This window comes from Piliocolobus tephrosceles, chromosome 3, assembly GCF_002776525.5.
Source record: "Piliocolobus tephrosceles isolate RC106 chromosome 3, ASM277652v3, whole genome shotgun sequence".
NCBI classification, from domain to species: domain Eukaryota; kingdom Metazoa; phylum Chordata; class Mammalia; order Primates; family Cercopithecidae; genus Piliocolobus; species Piliocolobus tephrosceles.
Genome location: NC_045436.1, coordinates 133,405,962 through 133,412,327, shown reverse-complemented (window position 1 = coordinate 133,412,327; position 6,366 = coordinate 133,405,962). Strand labels below are relative to the sequence as shown.

The 6,366-nt window shown below is 40.6% G+C and overlaps 1 pseudogene; it reads right to left on the bottom strand.

Moving 5' to 3' along the window:
* Nucleotides 1-5,628: 5,628 nt before the first annotated feature.
* LOC111520447 lies at nucleotides 5,629-5,867 on the bottom strand (annotated as a pseudogene).
* Between the last annotated feature and the right edge of the window lie 499 nt (nucleotides 5,868-6,366).

The window sequence follows — 6,366 nt, the reverse complement described above, 5'->3', positions numbered from 1 at the left end:
TTTTTTTTTTTTTTTTTTTTTTTTTTTTTTTTGCTGTGCAGAAGCTCTTTAGTTTAATTAGATCCCATTTGTCGATTTTGGCTTTTGCTGCCGTTGCTTTTGGTGTTTTAGACATGAAGTCCTTGCCCATGCCTATGTCCTGAATGGTGCCACCTAGGTTTTCTTCTAGGGTTTTTATGGTATTAGGTCTAACATTTAAGTCTCTAATCCATCTTGAATTAATCTTCATATAAGGAGTAAGGAAAGGATCCAGTTTCAGCTTTCTACTTATGGCTAGCCAATTTTCCCAGCACCATTTATTAAATAGGGAATCCTTTTCCCATTTCTTGTTTCTCCCAGGTTTGTCAAAGATCAGATGGCTGTAGATGTGTGGTATTATTTCTGAGGACTCTGTTCTGTTCCATTGGTCTATATCTCTGTTTTGGTACCAGTACCATTGTGCCAGTTTTCAAAGGGAATGCTTCCATTTTTTGCTCATTCAGTATGATATTGGCTGTGGGTTTGTCATAAATAGCTCTTACTATTTTGAGATACGTTCCATCAATACCGAATTTATTGAGTGTTTTTAGCATGAAGGGCTGTTGAATTTTGTCAAAGGCCTTTTCTGCATCTATTGAGATAATCATGTGGTTATTGTCTTTGGTTCTGTTTATATACTGGATTATGTTTACTGATTTGCATATGTTGAACCAGCCTTGCATCCCAGGGATGAAGCCCACTTGATCATGGTGGATAAGCTTTTTGATGTGCTGCTGGATTCGGTTTGCCAGTATTTTATTGAGGATTTTTGTGTCGATGTTCATCAGGGATATTGGTCTAAAATTTTCTTTTTTTGTTGCGTCTCTGCCACGCTTCGGTATTAGGATGATGTTGGCCTCGTAAAATGAGTTAGGGAGGATTCCCTTTTTTTCTATTGATTGGAAGAGTTTCAGAAGGAATGGTACCAGCTCCTCCTCATACCTCTGGTAGAATTCGGCTGTGAATCCGTCCAGTCCTGGACGTTTTTTGATTGGTAGGCTATTAATTATTGCCTCAATTTCAGAGCCTGCTATTGGTCTATTCAGGGATTCAACTTCTTCCTGGTTTAGTCTTGGGAGAGTGTAAGTGTCCAGGAAATTATCCATTTCTTCTAGGTTTTCTAGTTTATTTGTGTAAAGGTGTTTATAGTATTCTCTGATGGTAGTTTGCATTTCTGTGGGGTCGGTGGTGATATCCCCTTTATCAGTTTTTATTGCGTCTATTTGATTCTTCTCTCTTTTCTTCTTTATTAGTCTTGCTAGCAATCTCTCAATTTTGTTGATCTTTTCAGAAAACCAGCTTCTGGATTCATTGATTTTTTGGAGGGTTTTTTGTGTCTCTATCTCCTTCAGTTCTGCTCTGATCTTAGTTATTTCTTGCCTTCTGCTAGCTTTTGAATGTGTTTGCTCTTGCTTCTCTAGTTCTTTTAATTGTGATGTTAGGGTGTCAATTTGAGATCTTTCCAGCTTTCTCTTGTGAGCATTTAGTGCTATAAATTTCCCTCTACAAACTGCTTTAAATGTGTCCCAGAGATTCTGGTATGTTGTATCTTTGTTCTCATTGGTTTCAAAGAACATCTTTATTTCTGCCTTCATTTTGTTATGTACCCAGTAGTCATTCAGGAGCAGGTTGTTCAGTTTCCATGTAATTGAGCGGTTTTAATTGAGTTTCTTAGTCCTGAGTTCTAGTTTGATTGCACTGTGGTCTGAGAGACAGTTTGTTATAATTTCTGTTCTTTTACATTTGCTGAGGAGTGCTTTACTTCCAACTATGTGTTCAATTTTGGAATAAGTGTGATGTGGTGCTGAGAAGAATGTATATTCTATTGATTTGGGGTGGAGAGTTCTGTAGATGTCTATTAGGTCTGCTTGGTGCAGAGATGATTTCAATTCCTGGATATGCTTGTTAACTTTCTGTCTCATTGATCTGTCTAATGTTGACAGTGGTGTGTTGAAGTCTCCCACTATTATTGTATGGGAGTTCAAGTCTCTTTGTAAGTCTCTAAGGACTTGCTTTATGAATCTGGGTGCTCCTGTATTGGGTGCATATATATTTAAGATAGTTAGCTCTTCCTGTTGAATTGATCCCTTTACCATTATGTAATGGCCTTCTTTGTCTCTTTTGATCTTTGATGGTTTAAAGTCTGTTTTATCAGAGACTAGGATTGCAACACCTGCTTTTTTTTTTTGTTCTCCATTTGCTTGGTAGATCTTCCTCCATTCCTTTATTTTGAGCCTATATGTGCCTCTGCATGTGAGGTGGGTCTCCTGAATACAGTAAACTGATGGGTCTTGACTCTTTATCCAATCTGCCAGTCTGTGTCTTTTAATTGGACCATTTAGTCCATTTACATTTAAGGTTAATATTGTTATGTGTGAACTTGATCCTGTCATTGTGATATTAGTTGGTTATTTTGCTCTTTAGTTGATGCAGCTTCTTCCTAGCATCGATGGTCTTTATATTTTGGCATGTTTTCGCAATGACTGGTACTGGTTGTTCCTTTCCATGTTTAGTGCTTCCTTCAGGGTCTCTTGTAGGGCAGGCCTGGTGGTGACAAAATCTTTAAGCATTTGCTTATCTGTAAAGGATTTTATTTCTCCTTCACTGATGAAACTTAGTTTGGCTGGATATGAAATTCTGGTTTGAAAATTCTTTTCTTTAAGAATGTTGAATATTGGCCTCCACTCTCTTCTGGCTTGGAGAGTTTCTGCCGAGAGATCTGCTGTTAGTCTGATGGGCTTCCCTTTGTGGGTAACCCGACCTTTCTCTCTGGCTGCCCTTAACATTTTTTCCTTCATTTCAACTTTGGTGAATCTGACAATTACGTGTCTTGGAGTTGCTCTTCTCAAGGAGTATCTTTGTGGGATTCTCTGTGTTTCCTGAATTTGAATGTTGGCCTGTCCTACTAGGTTGGGGAAGTTCTCCTGGATGATATCCTGCAGAGTGTTTTCCAACTTGGTTCCATTTTCCCCGTCACTTTCAGGCACACCAATCAGACGTAGATTTGGTCTTTTCACATAATCCCATATTTCTTGGAGGCTTTGTTCATTTCTTTTTCCTCTTTTGTCTCTAGACTTCTCTTCTCGCTTCATTTCATTCATTTGATCTTCAATCATTGATACTCTTTCTTCCAATTGATCAAGTCGGTTACTGAAGCTTGTGCATTTGTCACGTAATTCTTGTGTCATGGTTTTTGTCTCTATCAGTTCGTTTATGGCCTTCTCTGCATTCATTATTCTAGTTATCCATTCTTCCATTCTTTTTTCAAGATTTTTAGTTTCTTTGTGCTGGGTACGTAGTTCCTCCTTTAGCTCTGAGAAGTTTGATTGACCGAAGGCTTCTTCTCTCACCTCCTCAAAGTCATTCTCCATCCAGCTTTGATCTGTTGCTGGTGGTGAGCTGCGTTCCATTGGAGGGGGAGATGTACTCTGATTTTTTGAATTTCCAGCTTTTCTGCCCTGCTTTTTCCCCATCTTTGTGGTTTTATCTGCCTTTGGTCTTTGATGATGGTGACATACTGATGGGGTTTTGGTGTGGGTGTCCTTTCTGTTTGTTAGTTTTCCTTCTAACAGTCAGGACCCTCAGCTGCAGGTCTGTTGGAGTTTGCTTGAGGTCCACTGCAGACCCTGTTTGCCTGGGTATCAGCAGAAGAGGCTGCAGAGGATAGAATATTGCTGAATAGCGAGTGTTGCTGTCCGATTCTTCTTCTGGAAACTTCGTTTCAGAGGTGTGCCCAGCTGTGTGAGGTGTGAGGTGTCGGTCTGCACCTAGTGGGGTATGTCTCCCAGTTAGGTTACTCAAGGGTCAGGGACCCACTTGAGCATGCAGTCTGTCCATTCTCAGATCTCAACCTCCGTGCTGGGAGACCCACTGCTCTCTTCAAAGTTGTCAGACAGGGTCATTTACATCTGCAGTGGTTTCTGCTTTTTTTTTGTTTAGCTATGCCTTGCCGCCAGAGGTGGAGTCTACAGAGGCAGGCAGGCCTCCTTGAGCTGTGGTGGGCTCCACCCAGTTCGAGCTTTCTGGCAGCTTTGTTTACCTACTTAAGCCTCAGCAATGGCAGATGCCCCTCCCCCAGCCTTGCTGCTGCCTTGCAGTTAGATCTCAGACTGCTGTGTTAGCAATGAGGAAGGTTCTGTGGGCGTGGGACCCTCTGGGCCAGGGGTGGGATATAATCTCCTGGTGTGCCATTTGCTAAGACCCTTGGTAAAGCACAGTATTAGAGTGGGAGTTACCCGATCGATTTTCCAGGTGTTGTGTGTCTCAGTTTCCCTTGGCTAGGGATTCCCTTCCCCCTTGTGCTTCCCAAGTGAGGTGATGCCTCGCCCTCCTTCAGCTCTCGCTGGTCGGGCTGCACCAGCTGACCAGCACCGATTGTCCAGCACTCCCCAGTGAGATGAAACCAGTACCTCAGTTGAAAATGCAGAAATCACCCATCTTCTGTGTCGCTCATGCTGGGAGCTGGAGGCTGGAGATGTTCCAATTCAGCCATCTTGCTCAGGATCCATTATAGATTTCTTACATAATAAATATTGCTGTCTTGTATGAAAGTACTTTCAATGTACACAAATTGTGTGGCATCATACACTTCATTCTGTTCCTGATTTTTTCACTCAGCATTCTGGTTTCAAGTGTCTTCATGTTGCTGCACATATATCAAGACTGTTGCTTAATTGTTTTATAATACTCCCTAATGCACATCCAGTACAAGCACTTCTCCAGGCACCCAGTAAGAAACCACAGATTGCTGACATCTCCCTGAAAAACAATGAACATCTTCATATATGCCCCATTATAGACCTGTGTTGAGACTTTCTCTGGGATGAGAACCCAGACATCCCACCCATAACAATCTTCTGGATTCATCGTCTGCATTGCTGGGTCAGAGGATATGCATATTCTTAATTTGACCAAATAGGACCAGAGGCTCTCCAGTGTGACTACAACAGTCTACATCCCCAACAGCACTGCTGAGGATCTTTACATCCCCCATCCCCATCTCCCTGCAACACTTGGCATGAGTTCCAGTTTTCTAAACTGTGCTCTGATAGATTTGAAGTTACTATTGTTGTTTAAATTTGCATCTCTTACAAATCCCAAATGAGTTTGAGCATCTTGTCATAAATTAGATATCATTTAAAACTTATCCTTTTAGTTCCTTTTTCTCATGAATCACATGTTTTTTTCCTTTTACTAATTTTCTACTGGAATCCCCAAACTCTTCATCAGTTCTCTGTTACACGGCTATTTTCACGGAACAGAAAAGCTGATTTTGATGTAATTAAATATATCAATTTTAGCCTGCGGTTAGTGCTTTGGGGGTTTTCTATCTTAGATGGAATTCTACAATCTTTCCAGCAAATATAATGTTTATTATAGGTATTTGTCACATGACCTTTATAAATTGGGACATTCTCTTTTAAACCTGATTTTCTGAGAGTTTTTATTTTTAATCATGAAGTTATTGAATTGTATCCAATGCTTTTTCTGGCTCTATTACGACCATCCTATAGTTTTTCTCCTTTAGTGTATTCATGTGGTGAGTTACATTGGCTCATTTTCTGATGTTGAATCATCCTTGCTTTCTTGTTTTAAAGGATTTTTAATATTTTAATACAGTTCAGATGAGTATTTGGTTCGTTTCAGCTCCTTCACTGCAAAACCAGGGGCAGGCACTAGTTCAGTTTCTCTGCCTTCTCTTTGTCAGTGATGATCAGGGTATAAAGGAATCTGCTACTTGGAACTTTAAACTTCACATTGTCCTTATTTTTCTTGATCTTGACAGATTTGGCATCCTTTCACCAGGCTGTAAGCAGAAAATCCTTGATTTATTCAATTTTCTGAGGCATGGTGATAAGGCACACCCAGTGCAGACTCATCCTTGCTTTTATGGAGACAAAACTTTCCTAATTTTGTGTTATATCTAAGATAATAATATCTTACTTAATAAAAAAAAATTATTGTTAGGGGCAGAGCAAGATGGTGGAATAGAAGCCTACACCTTTCATTCGTTTCACTGGAACACCAAATTTTAATAATTACCTGCCCATGGAAAAGCACCATCACAAGAACCAAAACTTAGGTGAGGAATCATACTACCTGCTTTTAACTTTGTATCACTGAAAGAGTCATTGAGGAGTGCAGGAGAGAGTCTTGAATCATGGACACCACACTTTCCCCATCTGCTGGCAGCAGAGAGAGGTGCAGAGAGAGAGAGAATCTGTGCACTTTGGGGAAGGAAAATGCAGCAACTTGGGGATTTTACATTGAACTGGGTGCTGCCCCATCACAGTGGGGAATAAAGCCTTGCTGGCCTCAACCAGCACCTGCACACAGAGGGAGCATTTG